At 38.0% G+C, this 22,102-nt stretch overlaps 1 protein-coding gene across 9 annotated transcripts in view; it reads right to left on the reverse strand.

The window, feature by feature from the left end:
* The window catches only part of KYNU (kynureninase), a 226,249-nt gene that overhangs the window by 175,674 nt on the left and 28,473 nt on the right, over positions 1–22,102 (reverse strand). The window lies entirely within an intron of this gene.

Raw genomic sequence — 22,102 nt, forward strand, 5'->3', positions numbered from 1 at the left:
TAAACCTGAAAAAGATGCAACATGGAAAGAGAATTACAGACCAATTTACCTAATAAACATAGACACAATAATTTTCAACAAAATTCTAGCCAATAGAACCCACAAAACATCAGAAAGCTCATCCACCCAGACCAAGTGAGATTTATTCCTGGTAAGCATGGATGGTTCAACATTCACAAATCAATCAATGTGATACACAACATAAACAAACTGCTAAACAAAATCCATATGATTATCTCAATAGATGCAGGGAAACATTTGACAAAATGCCACACCCTTTCATGATGAAAACGCTAAGCAAACATTCCTCAACACAATCAAGGTAATTTATGACAAACCCAAGGCCAGCATCATATTGAATGGGGAAAAGTTGGAAGCATTTCCACTGAGATCCGGTACCAGACAGGGATGCCCACTCTTACCATTGCTATTCAGTATTGTCCTGGAAGTGTTAGCCAGAGCCACTAGGCAAGAAAAAGAAATCAAAGGGATACAAATTGGGAAGAAACAAGTCAAACTATCCTTATTTGCAGACGACATGATTCTTTATGTAGGGGATCCAAAAAAACATTACTAAGAGACTACTGGAACTCATAGAATAGTTTGGCAAAGTAGAAGGATGGAAAGAATGGGTCATCAAAGAAGGAGGTACCTTTCTCTGAAGGGAGGAGAGAACTTACACTTTGACCATGGCCTTGTCTAAATATGATCAGAGTCGGTGAACTCAGGGGGCTTCCATAGCCTTGGCAGCTCGTGACAAGAGCCTACGTTGATTACTGATGCCATAAACAAGAGTTTCAATTTGTTAAGTAAACAACAGGAGTCACTGTGCACTTACTCCTCATGTAGGATCTCTGTCCTTAGTGTGCTGTACATTGAGATTTAATGCTATAACTAGTACTCAAACAGTATTTTTCACTTTATGTTTCTGTGTGGGAGCAAACTGTTGAAATCTTTACTTAATATATGCTAAACTGATCTTCTGTATATAAAGAGAATCAAAAATGAATCTTGATGTGAATGGAAAGGGAAGAGGGAGTGTGAAAGGGGAGGTTTGCAGGTGGGAGGGACGTTATGCGGGGGAAGCCATTGTAATCCATAAGCTGTACTTTGGAAATTTATATTCATTAAATAAAAGTTAAAAATAAAAAAAGTAATACACAATAATCAACAGCCTTTGTATACACAGATAATGCCACAGCTGAGAAAGAACTTCTAAGATCAATTTCATCCACAATAGCTACAAAAATAATCAAATGCCTTGGAATAAACATATCAAAGGTCTCTACAATGAGAATTACAAATATTAAAGAAATAGAAAAGGATACAAACAAAGGAAAAATCTGCCAAGTTCATGGAACAGAAGAATCAATATCATCAAATGCCCATTTTTCTGAAAGCAATTTATAGATTAAATGTGATACCAAAAAAAAAAAAATACCAAAGACATTCTTCTCAGATCTAGAAAAAAATGATGCTGAAATTCATATGGAGGCACAGGAGACCTCCAATAGCTAAAGCAATCTAATAAAACAAAACCAAAGCCAAAGACATCACAATAGCATATTTCATGACATACTACAGGGCAGTTATAATCCATATAGCCTGGTGCTGGTAAAGAAAAAAAGATGGATAAACCAATGGAACAGAGTAGAAACACCAAAAATCAATCCAAACATCGACAACCAACTTATAAGTGATTGACATGCTAAAACCAATTCCTGGAGCAAGGAGAGTCTTTTCTACAAATGGTGCTGGGGAAATAGGATTTCCACATGCAGAAATATGAAACAGGACCCCTACCTTACACATTATACAAAAGTCTCCTAAACATAGGCTAAAAACCAAGATCTATGACCTGACACCATCAAATTATTAGAGAACATTGGAGAAACACTGCAAGATATTGGCACAGGAAAAGAATTCTTGGAAAAGATCCAGAGGCACAAGCAGCAAAATCCAAAATAAACAACTGGGATTGCATCAAATTGAGAAGTTTCTGTATGGCAAAAGAAGCAATCAGGAAAGTGAAGAGGCATCCAACAGAATGGGAGAAATTATTCCCAAACTATGCAACTGATAAAGGATTAATATTCGGAATCTACATAGAGATTGAGAAACTCCACAACAGCAAAACAAATAACTCACTTGAGATGGGCCAAGAACTTAAACAGACATTTTTCAAAAGAGGAAATCCAAATGGCCAACAGACACATGAAAAAAATATTCAGGATCACTAGCCATCAGGGAAATGCAAATCAAAACCACAATGAAGTTTTACCTCACCCGGGTTAGAATGCTTTCATACAGAAATCAACCAACAACAAATACTGGCAAGGATATAGGGAAAAAAGTACACTAACCCACTGTTGGTGGGAATGCAAACTGGTAAAGCCACTATGGAATACAGTTTGGAGATACCTCAGAAATATGAATATAGTTCTTACATACAATGCACCCATCACACTCCTTGGAATTTACACAAGGGAAATGAAATAGGCAAATAAAAGAGCTATCTTCACTCCCATTTTAATTACAGCTCAATTCACAATAGCTAAGACATGAAATCAACCTAAATGCCCATCAACAGAAGACTGGATAAAAAAGTATGGGATATGTACTCGATGGGATACTACACAGTGGTAAAACAAAAGTGAAATTGGTCATTTGCAACAAAATGGAAGAATCTGGAAAACATCATACTGAGTGAAATAAGCCAATCCCAAAGGGACAGATATATGTTCTCCCTGATCTGTGACAACTTACTGAGCACCTAAAAGGAAACTTGTAGAGGCAAAACTGACACTAGGAGGAACAATTACTTGATCAGCCCTTGTTCTCACTGTTGAGGAACAGCTTACTATTTTATTCTTTCTATTATTATCTTTTTCTACTTAATACTATTGGTTGAACTCTTTACTTAATACAGAACTATTCTTAGGTATTTAAATCCAATTGAAAATTGATACTTGTAAAAAATAAGAGTTGGAATAAGAGAGGGAGCTGTTGTAGAGTTTGGCACACCTATGAAATTTGTATTTATTAAATACAAGCTTTCAAAAAAAAGCAAAAATTTTGACATAATAAAACAAAGAATTTTTGTGCAATCCTAACTCCACTTTTTCTATTATTAATCTCATACTAATGTATTTGTGCCAATTAATGAACCACACTCAGCTCTTCTGAGTTTTTTTTAATCCAAACTCCTTCTAAAAAAAGCACACCACTCCCATCCTGTAGTAATCAATATTCTTTGTTCAGGTTGAGCTTTTTTTTAAAGTTTTTGCCTGCATATAAGGGAGAACATGTGATATTTTTGTCAGTGTCTGGCTTATTCCACTCAACATGATATCCTCCAGGTCCATCCATTTTTCTGTCAATGACAGGATTTAATTCTATTTTAAGGCTGAATAGTATTCATATGTATATATAATATTTATGTGATTATTTATGATGATGGACATGACATCTTGTTTGATTTCATATCTCAGCCATTGTGAATAGTGCTGCAACAAACATGGTGGAGCATATATCTCCTTGATACAATGATTTTATGTCTTTTGGGAATTCGCCCATAAAGAAATTCATTTGCAGCTTTATAAGAAGTCTCCAGATTGTTTCCCATGGTGGTTGTACTAATTTACATTCCCACCAGTAGTGTGCAAGAATCTTCCTTTCTCCATATCCTCATCAGCATTTGATACTGCCTTTTTGATAATAGCCATTCTGACAGGGGTTATGTGATACTGTGATTTTTTATAAAAGCTCTTATTTAATAAATATAAATTTCATAGGTACAGCTTTTGGAATATAGTAGTTCTTGCCCCCATTCCCACCCTCCCACACACACTCCTGTCCCAGATCCCACTCCCTCTCCCATCTCATTCTTCATTAAGATTCATTTTTAATTATTTTTGTATACAGAAGATCAACTCTATACTACGTAAAGATTTCAAGTTTGCATTCACACGGACACACAAAGTATAAAGTACTATTTATTTTTTACCATTAACTCTCATAGTATAACTCATTCAAGATAGAGGTCCTACATGGAGAGCAAGTGCACAGTGACTCCTGTTGTTGAATTAACAATTGACACTCTTATTTATGATGTCAGTGATCACCTGAGGCACTTGTCATGAGCTGCCAAGGCTATGGAAGCCTTTTGAGTCCACAAACTTTGTCATTATTTTGTCAGGGGAATAAGCAAAGTGGAAGTTCTCTCCACCCTTCAGAGAAAGGTACTTCCTTCTTTGATAGTCTCTTCTTTCTACTGGGATCTCACTCACAGAGATCTTTCATGTAGGCCATTTTTTTTGTCATAGTGTTTTGGTTTTTCATGCCTGAAATGCTCTCAGGGCTTTTTAGCCAGATCCAAATGCTTTAACGGCTGATTCTTAGGCCAGAGTGCTACTTAGAGCGTTTCTCATTCTATGAGTCTGCTGTGTAGTCTGTTTCACATGTTGGATCATTCTCTCCTTTTAAATTCTATCTATTGTTATTAGCACTTAATTTCATTTATTTATTAATTTTATTGGACACTTATTCCTAACTTTATGATCAGTTATGCACTTAAAGTGATCCTAATGTCTAGTGATACTGAGACTTTTTCACATATTGGTAGATATTTTTATTTCTTCTTTTGGGAACTGTTTTTTCCAGTTCTTTGGCCACTTATTTACTGCATTGGTCCTTCTTTTTTTTTTTTTTTTTCAGTTGCTCATATATTTTGAATAGTAATCCATTGTGGTATAAGTAACTGCAAATATTTTCTTCCATTTTCTAGAATGTCTCTTCATTCTATTTATTGTTTCCTTAGCTACAATAAAGCTTCTGAGCTTGGCACAATCCCTTTTATCTAGTTTTCCTTCCTTGCCTGTGCTTTTGTGGTCTTATGCTAAAAAACATTGCCTATACCAACATCTGGGAGTGTTTCCCAGATGTTTTCTCCCATATCATCTTCACAGTTTCAGGTCTGATATTTAAGTCTTTGATCCACCTTGAGTTGGTTTTTGTGTATGATGAGAGGTAGGGATCTAATTTCATTCTTCCACACATACATATCCAGTTTGCCAGCACCATTTATTGCAAAAACTATCCTTTTGCTAAAGTAGTATCTTTGTGAAAAATCATTTGGCAATCTGTATGTGGATTAACTTCTAGTCACTCTTTTCTATTCTATTGATCAATGTCTTTGTTTTTATCAGTATGCTACTTTGAAAAAGGGTTATAACCTTCTATTCAGGACATGATGAAATATACAAGTAGAAAATACCTCTTTATGTATTTCTTTGGATTTAACTACTGGCCCAGTATACCAACAACTTGAAAAAAATACCAGTGTCTAGGTTTACTTCATTATGGTATAGGACATGAATATAGACATTTTATTTCTCCAACCAAGTCATTATATGGGCCTGTCTTAGAAGCCCTAAGGGTTAGTATTGTGGTACAGCAAGTTAAGCTACTGCTTGCAATGCCAGCATCCTGCATTAGAGTGCCTATTTGAGTTCTGGCTGCTCTGCTTCTGATTCAGTTTTCTGCTATTGTGGTTGGGAAGGCAGTAGATGATGATCCAAGCACTTGAACCCCAACTACTTATATGTGTGACCTAGATGGAGTTCTAGATGCCTGCCTCCAGCCTGGCCCATTGCAGCCATGTGGGGAAGGAACCAGTGGATAGAACTCTGACTCTTAAGCAGCCTCCACTGCTCTTTCCTGGAACAACAGCAGGGAGTTGTGTCAGAAGTGCAGTAGCTGGGGCTTGAACTGGCACTTCAAGATGTGATGCCAGTGTTGCAAGCATTGGCTTAACCTGCTCTGCCAAAATGCTGGCCCTTTGCAGCATTTTTTGAGAGATTTGTTCTTTTTAAAAACAAATACATACTTTAGTTTTGATTTTTCCCCCTTAAGTGAGCAAATTCTGCTCCCTGCCTTTCATATTTTAGAAGTCAAATACACAACTTGATATGAAGAAACAAAGCTGAATCAAAGCTATGATCTATGATTTAAGGGCATATTCAAATGCACAAAAGCTGCCTTGATAAGCAGTGTCCTGGGATTGGTTGCTATGATTGCTTGGATTTTGTGGCAATTTATTTTGCCTGCAGATGTGGAAAAAGACTAGAAAGAATTCGTATTTAACAGATTGTTTTCTCCATGCATGTGTGCAAAGCTAACACCTTACTGAAATATCATGTGATATGTGGGCTTAGGGGTATTACAAAAGCGCTGTTCTGATTAGAAATCCTAGCCTAAATTTGAAATATACCATAAACTGTTCATTTGATAAACTTGAGCTAAACTTTGTTTTATTTTAATCAGCCATTCCTGTTTCAAATTTAAGAAAAAGAAGTACCCTCCCCAAAGATATACAATGCTTTTGCAGATTGGTAAACATGAAATTCTTACTGATTGCTGATTGTATTGTAATTAGTAGTAAAAAGCATAGTTTCCAGCTGTGTTTATTTCCTTTATATTTTGAATAGTTATATCTCCTGTATTTCCAAGAGTAAAATATGAATTTGTTGGGTGAGAACCATCTCATTGTAAAAACTTCCCAATCTTAATAATTGTAGTAGTAATGTGATTTGCTTTTTTGTTGTCGTCAATAATGAACTGAATTTCAGCAATTTGGAATAGAGCTTGACTGGGATTTATGCTTATGTCTACAAGTCTGAGACCAGAGTACTCTCTAGGAGCTGGACCAGATTTTTATCAACAAATAAGCCCCAGAAGCTAACCAAAGTTCTTCTTTATTTTCATTATATGACACACACACAGCACTGCATGTCCAAATGCCAAGGAGTCATTCTGTTTCTGGTCATGTGAATAAAATACCAGTTTGCTAAAATGTTTATATCTCTAAGTAAATATTCCTTCTTTTACTAGTTCACATTTAACAGTCACTTCTTTTCTTGAATTCTGTAAAACCCATCCCTTTTCTACTTCAATGGAAGTCTTAGAAGCAACTTGACATGTGAAGTACTTTTCACTAAGATGCATTGAGCAGCTCTCGGAGGATTCTAAAAACAGTAATGGAAAGAGCTAATACTGGGGAAGAAAACCACATCCAAACTAGCACTGAATTTCGTGTTTTCCTTCTGCTTCCTGAAAATATAAAGGCAGACTGAATTCAAAAATTGCTGGAAAGCCCAATCTATGTAGTGACTGTAGACTCCACAAGCTCCCAGAGAATCTCTTGTTCTTTCTATCCAGAATGGAAGTAGGAAAGAAAGAGTGAAGTAAATCCTGCAGATTTTTCCTCTGTTGTCTTTCATGATAGCCATTGTCTAGCCTATGGAAGAGGTAGTGGTTATAACAGCTGATACACAGGCCTGTGAATCTCTGAATAAGGAACCATTCTCTCTAACCAGAAGGGTTGCTCCAAGAATATGGAATATTCTTTTGTTCTCTGTTTCTGCACTAGAGGCAGGTATGGTCAAAATTTTCTAGCCAAGGGAGAATGAAGGTGAGCTCCTGGAAGTAGGAAAGCTTCAGGCTTATTGCAGAGAAGAGAAAGCTCCATGAAAGAACCAGATGAGGTTGTGCACAGACCACTGAGCTCACTCCTGCAGTCTGCCCAAATCGGTATGACCCTAAAGAGTCTACCAAAAATTTTGAGACCTGTACCTTAATCTCACAAGGGTGTCTGAATGGCAAACACACAGATCCAAGTAGCTCTGTTATGTCTTTGTAAACTCAAAGGATATTGGAATTACTGCTTATGGAAGGTGGGTAGGAACTCACCAATAAACTGAACTGGGTAAACAGTTTACTAAAACAAAAAAGTCAATCTCCACAGCATTTTTAAAAACACAATTTTATAGGCAACCAACAACTGTAATGACTACACATTTCTCATCATTTGCTATGGAGGTGAGAAAGTAATAGAACAAAATGTCTAAGGAATGAAAGAAAATAATTGTTGGTACAGAATTTTGTAACCATCAAAAATATGTTTCAAGAAGAAGCTACATTAGCAGGGTTAGGATACCATTTGGGATGCCTATATCCCTAATTGGAGTGCCTGGGTTCAAGTCCTGGTTCTGTACCTGATTCTAGTTTCCTGCTGATGCAGAGCTTAGAAGGCACCAGGTGATGGTACAAGGGACCATCGTGAGAGACCAGCATTGAGGTCCAGCTCCTGGGCATCTGGGGCATGGACCCAAGGGTGGATGCTCTTGCTCGCTTGCTCTCTCTCTTCGTCCCTTCTTTTCTCTCCTTCCCCATCCTTTTCCTTCCCCTTTCCCTGCCTCTCAAGTCAATAAAAATTAAAGAAAAAATGAATATTAAATATTAAAGATATTCTCAGATGAAAGAAAACTAAGAGAATTTTTGCCAGCAGATCTGTCTACAACAAATACTACGGAAAGTTTTATAGACTAAAGAGAAATAGTACTGAAGAGAAATTTGGACTTCTGGAATGAAAAGAATGCAAGAGAAAGAGTAAATATTGATGCCAATGTAGTAGAAAATCTGCTTGTTCTCATATCCTAATTATGTATGATGAAAAATTGTAACATGAAGGGAGCTTTTTGCCCAAAAGATTTTATTTATTATTTGAAAGGCAGAGTTACAGAGAGAGGGAGAGGGAGGAAGGGAGGAAGGGAGGGAGGGAGAGGGGGGGAGAGAGAGAGAGAGAGAGAGAGAGGTGTTCCATCTGCTGGTTCACTCTCCAAATGGCTGCAATGGCCAAAGCTGGGCTGATCCAAAGCCGGAGCCAAGAGTTTCCTCCAGGTCTCCCATGTGGGTGCAGGGGCCCAAGTACTTGGGCCATCTTCCACTGCTTTCCCAGGCCATAGCAGAGAGCTGGATTGGAAGAGGAACAGCTAGGACTCAAACTGGTACCCATATGGGATGTCAGCATCACAGGCAGAGGCATAGCCTAATATGCCACAGTGCTGGCCCTCTTGAGGGGAATTTTAATTATGAATATGTTAATAAAATATTATGATAACAACAACACAAAGGAGAGAAAGTATAAACAGCTAACTATATATTAGTGGCAAGTTTTTAATATTCCATTAAGTTGTAAAATACTGTTTCTAAATGGACTGCTAAAAGATATATCAGGACCGGTGCTGTGGTGTAACAGGTAAAGCTGCTGCCTGCAGTGCCAGCATCCCATAAGGGTGTCAGTTCGAGTTCCCAGTTGCTCCACGTATGATCCAGCTCTCTGCTGTGGCCTGAAAAAGCAGTAGAAGTTGGCCGAATTTCTTGGAGCCCTGCACCTGTGTGGGAGATCCAGAGGAAACTTCTGGCTCCTGGCTTCAGATCAGCGCAGCTCCAGCTGTTGCAACCATATGGAGAGTGAACCAGCATATGGAAGATCTCTCTCTCTCCTTCTCTTTCTCTCTCTCTCTCTCTCTGCCTCTGCCTCTCTGTAACTCTGCCTTTCAAATAAATAATCTTTAAAAAATAATAAATCTTTAAAAAATATATATGTATATGTATATGTATATGTATATGTATATGTATATACAAGAGCCAGCATTGTGGTATAGTGGGTAAATCGACTGCTGGCAATGCCAGCATCCCATATGTGCACTTCATATCCTGGCTGCTCTACTTCTAATTCAGTTCCCTGCAAAAGGCCTGGGAAAAAGCACTGGAAGATGGCTCAAGTGTTTGGTCCTTGCCAATCACATGGGAGACCTGGATGAAGCTCCTGACTCCTAGATTTGGCCTGGCACAGCCATGGCTATTGTAGCCATCTAGAGAGTGAACCAGCTGATAGAAGATCTCTCCCCCACCCACTCTTTAAAAAAATTCATTTATTTTATTTGAAAGGCAGAATTAAAGAGGTGAAGGGGAATGGGTGGAGGAGAAGGAGATGGGAAAGGGAAAGGGAGTTGGGAGAGAGAGAGGAGAGAGAAAGGTAGATGGGAGAGGGGAAGAGAGAGGGAAAAGCCAAAGCAAAACAGAACATTATGTAATGATGAATGTATCATCAAGGGCTGGTACTGTAGTGCAGTAGGTTAGGTCACTGGAAAGCCAGCATCCCATATGCGTGCTGCTTCAAAGAGTTCAACAAGACAACATAACCAAAATATGAATATGTGTAGCAACATAGTCCTAACATATCAGTTTTTTTTTTCATAAAGTACATTCTTCATGAACTTTTTGAGGAACTATCATATGCAAGAATTTCAAAAACATTTTGCACAAAAATAAACTTTATTTATTTATTTATTTTTTATTTGACAGAGTTAGACAGTGAGAGAGAAACAGAGAGAAAAGTCTTCCTTCCGTTGGTTCATTCCCCAAATGGCTGCCACTGCCAGTGCACTGCGCTGATGCGAAGCCAGGAGCCAGGTGCTTCCTCCAGGTCTCCCATGCGGGTACAGGGGCCCAAACACTTGGGCCATCCTCTATTGCCTTCCTGGGCCACAACAGAGAGCTGGACTGGAAAAGGAGTAACTGGGACTAGAACTCGGCGCCCATATGGGATGCCGGCACCACAGGCAGAGGACCAACCAAGTGAGCCATGGTGCCGGCCCCAGAAAAAATAAACTTTTAACTAAAATAAATATCATCCGGAGTTTTGAAGTACTGTATCAAGCAATAATTGACAGACTGAAAGGAGAGCTAGAAAAACTCACTGTTATTTTTCGAAATTTCAACACCCTTGTCTTAGTAAATAATATGACAAGTAGAAAAAAATGTCAGTGAAGACATAAAACTGAAAAAAAAAAAAAACAACCACTGTCACACATAGGAATGCAATTGACATCTATAGAATACTCTAGTAAACAACCATAGATTTTTGTTTTAAAAGCACATGGAGGGGCTGACACTGTGGCATAGAGGGCTGAACCTCCCGCTGCAGCACTGGCATCCCCTATGGGTGCTGGTTCAAGTCCCGGTTGCTCCACTTATGATCCAGCTCTTTGCTACAGCCTGGGAAAGCAGTGGAAGATGGCCCAAGTGCTTGGGCCCCTGCACCCGCTTGGGAGACCCAGAAGAAGCTCCAGGCTCCTGGCTTCGGAATGGCACAGCTCTAGCCATTGCAACCAAGTGGGAAGTGAACCAGTGGGTGGGAGACCTCTCTCTCTCTCTCTCTCTCTCTCTCTCTCTCTCTGCCTCTCCTTCTCTCTCTGTATAACTCTGACTTTCAAATAAATAAAAATATTTTTTTTAAAAAAGTGCATGGAGAAGTCACCAAGATAGAACATTATCCAAGCTTAGAAACAAACTGAAGCCATACAATAAACATCCTCTGACTATAATACAATTAAATTAGAAATCAGTAATAAAAAAACTGAAAACTGTCCAAGTACTTGGAAATAAAACATACCTTAAATAAAATATAAAATATGTTTTGGGAACCTGTGATTAGGTGAAGAGTTCTTATACATAGTACCTAAAGTACAATACACAAAAGTAAAACTAACATATCAGGCATCCTCAAAATTAAAATCATTATCTCTGTGAAAGACACTGTTACTGTTAAGAGAATAAAAAGGTAGTGATAAGTAGAAAATATCTTCATATTATTTATTTTAAAATGACCTGAATATTGAATATACAAAAAATTCTTAGGATCTGGTGTTGTGGTGTAGCAGGTTGAGCTGCATCCTGCAGTGCCAGAAACCCATATGGGGGCGCCAGTTCAGATTCCAGTTGTTCCCCTTCTGATCTAATATCCTGCTAATGCACTTGGGAAAGCAGCAGAGGATGGCCTAAAGGTTTGGGCCACTGCACGCATGTAGGAGATCCAGAATAAGTTCCTGGCTCCTGACTTTAGACTGGCCCAGCCCTGACCATTGCAGCAATTTAAGGAGTGAACCAGCAGATGGAAGATAGATCTCTCTAACTCTCCTCCTCTCTCTGTAACTCTGCCTTTCAAATAAATAAAATATTTTAAAAATTCTAAAGTTAAATAATAAGAAAAATGTTACTTTCCCCTGCAAAACAAAATAAAACAAAACAACAACAAAAATAAAAATAAAATGGAGATAAAGAGAAAGCATGTGGCCTGCCAAGAGTGAGATAAATATTTACTATTAGAACACTTCAAAAATAAAATTTGATTAACATTTCATGTATACTGCAAATTCTGTACATGAATGCTTATAACAGCTATTCATAATCACAAAATCTGGACATAACTGAAATGTCCTTTAATGGGTGAGTGGGTAAAGCATATATCTGGAACCAGCGTTGTGGTACAGCTGGTTAAGCAGCAGCTTGCAATGATGGTGTTCTGTATCAGTCCTGGCAGCTCCCTGATAGTGCACCTAGGAGAGCAGCAGAACATGGCCCAAGTAGTTGAGTCCCTGCCACCCACATGGGAGACCAGGATGGAATTCCAGCTCCTGGTTTTGGCTTGACTCAGACCTTGCTATTGCAGCCATTTGGGGAGTAAACCAGCAGAGGGAAAATATCTTGCTGACATTCTCTATTTTTCTCTGTTGTCTGCCTTTCAAATTAATTAACTAATTAATCTTACTTTAAAGGTGTGGTCCCTTCTAAAGTTAGAATACTTCTCAGCAATAAAAAGATACTGAAATAATTTTGATTAGTCCCCAACGTATTAGTATGGAAGCCAGTTTCCAAAGATTGCACACTTTTTATGCTTTCTGCTATATGACATTCTGGAAAAGGTAAAATTATGAGATCTTCAAAAAGTTCATGCAATTGTGTATTATAAAAATCTATTTATATACTTCAAAAATGTTTTGTCATTAAAACAAATATGTATTATCTTTTGATATGTTTGAATAGTATCTATTCTGAAGCATTAAGAAAAATAAAACATCTATTGATAAAAGCCCCTATCAGAGTAACATGAATTCTGCTACAATTGAAAAAAGAACATCAAATTTATGGTGAAGTTTAAAGCCACCACCTGCAGTGCCAGCATCCCATATGGGCACAGGTTCGAGTCCCAGCTGCTCCATTTTCTATCTAGCTCTTTACTATGCTCCGGGAAAACAGTAGAAGATGGACCAAGTCTTGGGCCCCTGTACCCATGTGGGAGGCCAGGAGAAAACTCCTGGCTCCCGGCTTCAGATGGGCCCAGCTCCAGACATTGCAGCCATTTGGGGCATAAACCAATGGATAGAAGACTTCTCTCTGCCTGCCTCTGCCTCTCTGTAACTCTGCCCTTCAAATAAATAAACAAATATGTAAAAATTAAGATAAATTGAAAGAAGAACATCAAATTTATGTTGAAGTTTGAATAGAAGAATGGTAAAATAATTGATGCTTTATAAAAAGTATTGGAGGACAATGTTCCAAAAAAATCAAAAGTTTACAAACAGATGGCTCATTTAAGAAGGGAAAAGATGATGCTAAAGATGAATATCACAGCAGTGGACCATCCACATCTGTTGTGAGGAAAAGTAATCTTGTTCCTGGAAAGGATCAACCACTAACAGTAAAAATGATAACCAATACTATCGATATCTCAAATCCCTTCAGCTTAAACAATTCTGCCTGAAAATTTTAAGTGAAGAAAACTTTCTACTCCATGGGTATCAAAAGTATTAAACTCATATCACCTCTGGATGACAAAGTTTTCAATGTAAATTTTTTTTATTTATGTTTTTCTTTTTGACAGGCAGAGTTAGACAGTGAGAGAGAGAGAGAGACAGAGAGAAAGGTCTTCCTTCTGTTGGTTCAACCCCCAGATGGCCACTATGGCCAGCATGCTGTGCTGATCCAAAGCCAGGAGCCAGGTGCTTCCTCCTGGTCTCCCATGCAGGTGCAGGGCCCAAGCACTTGGGCCATCCTCTACTGCACTCCTGGGCCACAGCAGAGAGCTGGACTGGAAGAGGAGCAACCAGAACAGAATCTGGCATCCCAACCGGGACTAGAACCCGGGGTGCTGGCACCGCAGGCGGAGGATTAGCCAAGTGAGCCACGGTGCATGCCTCAATGTAAATTTTAATTCAATGTAAATAACTGGGATGAAGATCCTGAAATATTTCTTTAAAGAATTGTAATAGGAGGTGAAGCCTGGCTTTACCAGCATGATCCTAAAGACAAAGCACAATCACAATAATGGCTGCTAAGAAGTAGAAATGGTCCAGCCATAGCAAAAGCGAATTAATCAAGAGCAACAATTATGACAACAGCTTTCTGGAATGCTTAAAGCGTTTTTCTTGTTGACTTCCTGGAGAACCAAAGAATGATGACATCTGTGATAAGGGGAATGTTTTGAGATTTTTAGCCAAAGCTTTAGCAGAAAAGCACCTGGAAAAGCTTCACCAGAGAGTCCTGCTCTATGACAATGCCCCGCTCATTACTTTCATTAAATAAGGGGAATTTGGGGAGTTTTGATGGCAAATAACTTTAAGGTAGAAATAACTTTAAAGTGTAAATTATCCACCTTACAGTTCTAATTTGTGTAATCTTAAATATCTTTAAAAGACACTTTTTCTTTAGTTAACAATGTAAAAGCAGCTATATCGACATGTTTGCATTTCTAGGGCCCTCAGTTCTTTAGGGATGGATGAAAAGGTTGGTATAATTGCTAATAAATATGTCTAGAACTTGACAAAACTCATGTTAAAATAAAGTTTATATATTTTTATCATAATTTTTAAAAAATATTTATTTATTTGAAAGATAGTGACAGAAAGAGGGGGAGAGAGAAAAAGAGGGATCTTCTATCTACTGGTTCACTCCCCAACTAGCCACAACAACTGGGGAAGGGCAAGGCCAGAGCCGGGAGCTAGAAACTTCTCCCAGGTCTCCCAGTACTTGAGCCATCTTCTATTGCTTTCCCAGGCACATTAGTACGGAGCCGGATCAGAACTGGAACAGCCAGGACTGGAACATGCACCCATATGGGATGCCAGCCATGCAGGCAGCAGCTGAACTCCCTAGGTCACAAAGCAGTCCCTTTGTTCTTATCTTTTTTGCTCCATTTTCCCACTAACATTTTGAAACTCCTCATATAGGGTTGGAAAATAGCTCAGTAATTGTAGGGGCTGGAGTTCAGTATAGACTGGTTTAAAAGGGCCAGGAGGAAGGATTTTCTTGGAGTATGAGGAAACTAGGTACTGAAATAAGATGCAATTCTATAATTCTATACATGTGCCTAAGTCAAACTGAACTCCAAAATTCAACCTAATTTGACTTCAATCAACTTAAATTTAAATGATAATAATAAATCCTCCGAATGAACATTATTTATTTTATACTTCTGTCATAAGAAAAGACACCATTCTACCATTCTGTTTTCAGTTGGGGGCAAGTTCTTAGATGGGTTCTTAGAGAAGATCGTAGGAGGGAATAAAAAATATGTATAAAATGCTAAAAACATTGTGGTCCAATAGCACTTTGCTAAAGTCTGAATAGGAAAATGGCCTGTTTAATTGTCTCCAGTTTAAATGGCTAATCTGTGGCATTGCTTTTATTTAAAGAATGTAACATACATATATTAGAGAGTTGAAAATCTACACTGTGGACTTCAGATACACTAATTCAGATCCATATATTTGGGTTATTAAATAAATAAGGAAATGGAGAATTTAAGTAAAATTTAGAAAATTGATATTCAAACACCAGCTATAGAAGTACAGTAAACTCAGATAGCAACTGAAATGAGGTACAGACAGTTTTTCCAGGTTATGACAATGTTTTTATTTGTAGATTTAAGATCTTGTCACACAGATTTATTGCCACTATGAAATCCATAGAACTTTATGATTTGTTCATTTTACTAAATATAGTCTATATTTTTCTCTTTTAGTCTGTATTTTTCTCTTTACTGCTATTCAGAATATGAAGTGAATTTTTTACATTGTTGTATGCCTTAATATTAATAAGGTTCACAGCAATAATTCACTATTAATATTAGTTATGGCTTAATAATATTAAATTTCCACATATTTCCCTAAGGGATTATTGGTGTTCTTGAGCAGGAGACAAGGCTATGATCCTAAAAAGCTCCTTAGACTTTGTATACAATTTCATGAGAAAGATGGAGAAAAATATATAATCATGATAATTCACATGAACACATTCCTTATATATTCTTGTCTAATTTTTAGACCCATTAGTCCTATCTGGACTCTATAAAAATGAGTGGGATGGAATCTGTTGAAAGGATATATCCTGAGAACTTACAATGGAATTCTCTACACCTTTGAAAATAAAAATAAAGTCCTCTTAGAAAAAAAGAATTCACAATGCTACATAAGACCAGTCCTTATAAAAGGCAAAGGTGAAAGCCCTGTCTCTTCTGCTAAAATTTCTATTTCACCCTTTTGTCCTATGGCTAAGGTAGGCTTAGTAACATATTGCCAGAGAGTAGAATGGTTGGATAGAGTTGACATTTCTTCATATGAGGCAGGGGGGACCTCATTCAGTCTGTCTTTCAAACAAAGCAAATAGATAATTTTTAAAAGATATCATATATATCGTGTATATATGTGGATAAATGGTAGTACCCCATGTAATTAAGTAAACAGGTAATTGGTATAATAAAGTAAATGGTAAATGAATGAGTATAGGTAACTAACAATAAGCCTAAAGCAGGGGCCAGTTTTATGCTGTAGGTTAAGCAACTGTCTGCAACACTGTGTGTTCATTGGTCCCTGCTACTCCACTTCTAATCCAGCTCTCTGCTAATGTACCTGGGAAAGCAGCAGAAGACAGCCCAAGTGCTTGGGGCCTGCATCCATGTGAGAGGCCCGGAAGAAACTGCTGGTTCCTGGCTTTAGCCCAGCCCAGCCCGGCCATTGAGACCATTTGGAGAGTAAATCAGCAGATGGAAGATCTCTCTCTCTCTGCTATGCCACAGTGCCAGCCCCAACTTTCTTTTCTAATTAAAGGACTCTAGCTAATGGAGAAAAGCATACTTCCACATATTTCGTGCATGAAACCTCCTGTCAGCAGTCGTCTAGACCCAACTAAGCAGTTGAACTGAAGAGCCTCTCTGTGTTACAGGGGACCTCAGGAGACAGATCCAGGCATGAATGCTTTGCTATGTTAATTTTATTGAGACCAGATAATTCCATGGGCAAAGTAAAACAAGATCTTGTTTAGACAGTGTTAACTTACTGACGTTGGGTGTCAATTTGCTTATCTTAGAGATATGTGATATGATATGATTAATAGTTGACTATGAAAGGAACAAGGATAGAACAGTTTGGTTTATTTCCCCCCAAAGAGCCATCTATTTATTTGAAAGAGAAAGTGACAGAGAGATCTTCTGTCTATTGATTCACTCTCTAAATGTCAAACAGCTGGGGATGGGCCCAATGAAAAACAGGAGTCAGGAGCTTCATCCAGGTTTCCCATATGGGTGGCAGGACCCCAAGTAATTGGGCCATCATCTGCTGCCTCCCAAGAGCATCAGCAAGAAGCTTGATTGGGAGCTTGGAGTAGCTGAAACTTGAGCTAACCAGACATGTTATGCAGATCCTGAGCGTAGCCTAATCTTGTGCCACAATGCCAGCTGCTAGAACACTTTTTTTTAACTTCTCCAGATATGGTTTACCAATAATAACATTCATTGAGTTAATGATCTTCCCTGTAGAGCAAAATAATAGCAACCTCAACAAATTACGGGTGTCCTGGACTGCAAGTGGGAAAAGGGAATGAAGAAATCTTCTAAAATTGGACTAGGAAGGTTGTGCTACTGTATGTACCTACTAAAAACTATTGAATTGTGAACTTAAACCCGTCCATTTTATGGTATACAAATTATATTAATAAGACTTTTGGTGCTGGTGTTGTGGTACAGGTTAATACTCTGCCTGCAGTGTCAACATCTCATTTGGTTGCCGGTTCTAGTCCTGGATGCTCCACTTCAAATCCAGCTCTCTGCTATGACCTGGGAAAGCAGTAGAAGATGGCCCAAGTCCTAGGGCCCCTGCACCCACATAGGAGACCCAGAAGAAGCTCCTGGTTTTGGATAGGCTCAACTCCAGCCGTTGTGGCCATTTGGGGTGTGAACCAGTGGATGGAAGATCTTTCTCTTTATCCCTCACTCTCACTGTCTGTAAATATATCTCTCAAATAAATAAAAATATTTGTCAAAAGACTTTTTAAAAAGTGATACATTTGAGTCAAAAAAAACAGGTCAGGAGTCATAATATTTGGAATCTGTTTCCAGTTCTGGCATTGGCCAATTTTAGGAACTAAATATTTTCTCTTAAAAATCCCTCAGGTGTTTGAAAGAATTATAAAATTAGTAACTAAAATAAATAGAAATTATTAATTTTAAATATTAAAAGTAAATTAACATGGCAAGTAAAGCAAATTGTCCAAGGAGTTTATAAAAAATGTCCAAGAATAGCAAATTCAAACAGGGAGGAACAATGTTTGTTCTTGCTTTTATGCTAATCTTCCTAAAATAAACTGAGAAGATATATCATTTATAGATTTTTTTTTTTTTTTTTTACAGGCAGAGTTAGAGAGAGAGAGACAGAGAGAAAGGTCTTCCTTCCGTTGGTTCACCCCCCAAGTGGCCGCTATGGCCACTTGATCCGAAGCCAGGAGCCAGGCACCTCCTCCTGGTCTCCCATGCGGGTGCAGGGCCCAAGGACCTGGGCCATTCTCCACTGCCTTCCCGGGCTACAGCAGAGAGCTGGACTGGAAGAGGAGCAGCCGGGACAGAATCCGGCGCCCCAACGGGGACTAGAACCCAGGATGCCAGCGCCACAGGCAGAGGATTAGCCAAATGAGCTGCGGCGCCAACCTATATATGTTCTTAACAGGCTTGACTAAGGTAAGAAATTCTGGTTGCATTCATATTCATTAAACACAAAAAGAAAATTTCAGCATTGTTTGGTCCTGCATTTGGTGGCTCTGTGCGGTACAAACATGGACACTCACCAGGCTCAGCTTCACTTTTGTATCTATGGGGTTGATTCCTCGCTTCATCCTCATTTCTACTCAGAGCTGCTTTCTCAGCTTTTCCTTCCTCCACTTTCCTAGAACACCCTTATCCTCATAGTCCTCTGGACACCTATACAGCACTACCTGATAGTATAGTATATATTAAGTTGTTTTAAAGTTTATTTATTATCTGTCTCCTCATATTAGATTTCACACACTGTGATCTTTAGCCCAGTAAAATGCTCTAAGTATCTCAAAGAGAGTGAATGGTTAATAAATATTTGTTGGACGGTTGAACCCTTCAAATGTTACGAAGAAGAGTGAGAATAGTGAGAACAGGAATGAATTGCTCCAAAGCTGTGAAACCATTCCAACTAATGGGAGAATGGATGTCTGGGTCTCATGCTTAGCAGTGATTCTGGGGCAGGATCCAGGAACTTGTATTTTGATTATGTTTCCTGGTGGTGGTCATGTTGCTGGTAGGGGTACTACACTTTGATAATCACCAATTTAGAAGAAATCTTGGGATTAAATAAACTTCATTAATTAAGCTTCATTAAAAACTAGTCAAAGCTATTGTTAAGCAAATAGTTTAAATTATCTATTGAATCAATTCATCTTATCTCTTTTCACTTCTCTTTAGTTTTCAACAATGACTTATCCAGTACATAATTATTTAGAATCAGTTTCTATTGAAAAGCTAAGCAAAAGAAATGTTACAACGATAATCAGAATACTAGAGCCAACTTAAATATGATGGAAGTTGGGGGTGGACATTGTGACTGGTAATGTCACCTCCTGCGACCCTGGCATCCAATATGGGTGCAGGTTTGAGATGCAGCTTCTTCACTTCAGATCCAGCTCCTTGTTGATGCACCTGTGAAATCAGGGGAAGCAGGCCAAGTGCTTGGGCCTCTGCACTTATATCAGAGATCCAGAAGAAGCTCCCGATTCCCGATTCCTGATTTCAAACTTGCCCAGCCCCAGCTGTTGTGACCATTTGGGGAGTGAACCAGTGATTGGAAAATCTCCCTCTTTCTCTCTATAACTGTTTTGTATTCTATATAACCTTGACTTTCAAATAAATAAATAAACTTTTTAAAAAGGTAATGGAAGTTACTGCAAGTATAATGTGTTCTTTTACTTGGAAATATTTTACTTTTAATAAATAAATAATAAAAATATTAAGCTAAAATACACATTTATCATGTCAACCATTTTTAGAGTATAGTTCAATGGTTTTGAAAACATTCACATCACTGTGCAACCAATCTCCAAAGCTTGTCCATCTTGCAAATCTGGAACTATACCCATGAACAATAATTCCCCATTTTTTCCTTCTACCAGATTCTGTTAGCCACCTCTTAACTTTTTATTTCTGTAATTTGACTGATATAATCCCTCATATAACTAGAATCATACAGTATTTGTCTTCTTGATGCTGGTTTTTTAAACACAGAATAACGGTCTTTAGGTTGTGTCATGTACCAGAATCCCTTTCTCTTTTAAGACAGAATAATATTTATTATATGTTCACATCACATCTTGCTTAGGCATTCATTCATCAATGGACATTTAGATTGCATTCCTCCTTTGGCTTTTTAAAAAAAATGCTGCAAAGCACAAAATTGCACAAATACCTCTCTGGGATTCTGCTTTCAATTCTTTTGGATATATACCAAGAAGTAGATTCTAGCTTCCTGCTAATACAAAGTATCAAAGGTAGTAAATGATGTCTCATATCCTTGGGTTCCTACCTTGGTTTCAGTTCCTGGCTCCTGGTTTTGGCCCCCAGCTTGGGGACATCAGTGGTATTTGAGAACTGAACCAGTGTATGGCAACCAACTTTCTGTCTCTCCTTCTAACTCTCAAATTAAAAAAAAAAAAATAAAGAAGTTTTATAAAAATAATCATTCTAGATTCTAAAACCACCTAGAATATTTTTTCTGTGGTCTCAATTACTTAACTTACAGCTCCAATTTATTTGGCTTCTTACAACTGTAATTTATACCAATATCACCCTCACATACTATTAAATATAAATTTTTCTTTTACTTTGTCATATTATTTTTTAGATTTTTATTTATTTATTTGAAAGGCATAGTTACAGAAAGGGGAAAGAGAGGGAGAGAGACATCTTCCAGCTTCTGTTTCACTTCCCAAATGGCTCCAATGGCCTGGGCTGGGCCAGGCGAAGCCAGGAGGCTAGAAATCCATCTGGGCCTTCCATGTGGGTCCAGGGATAGAAGCACTTGGACCATCCTCCACTGTTTTTCCTGGTGCATTAACAAGAAGCTGTGTCAGAAGTTGTACAATTGAGACAAGAACCAGCACCCAAATAGAATGCTGGTGTCCAAGGAGGGGGGTTAACCTGCTGTGCCACAATGCTGGCCCCTAAACAACTTTAAGTTGAATACAGGATTTTCTCTTCGATACTTCAAGATTTCTATAAGGCTCTGGGTATATAACCAGAGACAAGTAAGAGTTACAGAAACTTTTATCCTAATATTGTATAAGTTGATATTCTTGAATTCTGAGTACCTAAAATTGCACCTATCTCTTTTAATGTGAAGAAATGAAGAACTTAGCCAATTATGCTACTATAAAGCATGTGAAACCAATTTTGGTAGACTAATTTCATTCAAATTAGTAGTCTTTTTCATTGATGTGAAATGGAGTAAACTAAAAATAACACATTGTTTCATGTTTTTTATTCCTGTGATATCTATGAGAGAGAACAAAAGACTTCCTTACAACAGAAAATAAGTTTACTGCATTGTTTTTTTTTAAATGTGTTTGTTAGGTATTACTGTAATTTATTTGTGATTCATGGATGTACCATCTTTATTCACACCATGCAAAGATGGTTTTATTCAGAAAACACCACAGGCTGCAAAACAGTATTTCCCCTAAGATAAACATCATGCTATCATAAACTAGGTGCCAGAAAATAAGAGACTTTCTAATACTGTTTTGAAAGGGGTTGCTGTGAGCCCTAAGTGCTCAGAGAACAAGTAAATGCATCTCTCTATAATTTTCAATCAGCCTTCTCTGTTGCTCAGAGAAGATGAGGGTTTAAGCACGAGAAAGTATTTTATACAGAAAGGGAGAAGAAACAAAGATCTGAGGCTAAGGTAGGCTGACAGGTTGATTCAGTAACACCAGGGACCTAAATTTTTTCATGTAATTGCAGCAAAGGCTCTATAGCTCTATTATATATTAGAACAATGCTTTTTCAATGACCTATGATAAATAGATGCTTTTGCAAAAACAAATTAATTGGTAAATTGATTTCAAAAGA

This window comes from Oryctolagus cuniculus, chromosome 3 (genome assembly GCF_051225735.1).
Source record: "Oryctolagus cuniculus isolate XC-2025 breed Fujian yellow rabbit chromosome 3, ASM5122573v1, whole genome shotgun sequence".
Lineage (NCBI taxonomy): Eukaryota > Metazoa > Chordata > Mammalia > Lagomorpha > Leporidae > Oryctolagus > Oryctolagus cuniculus.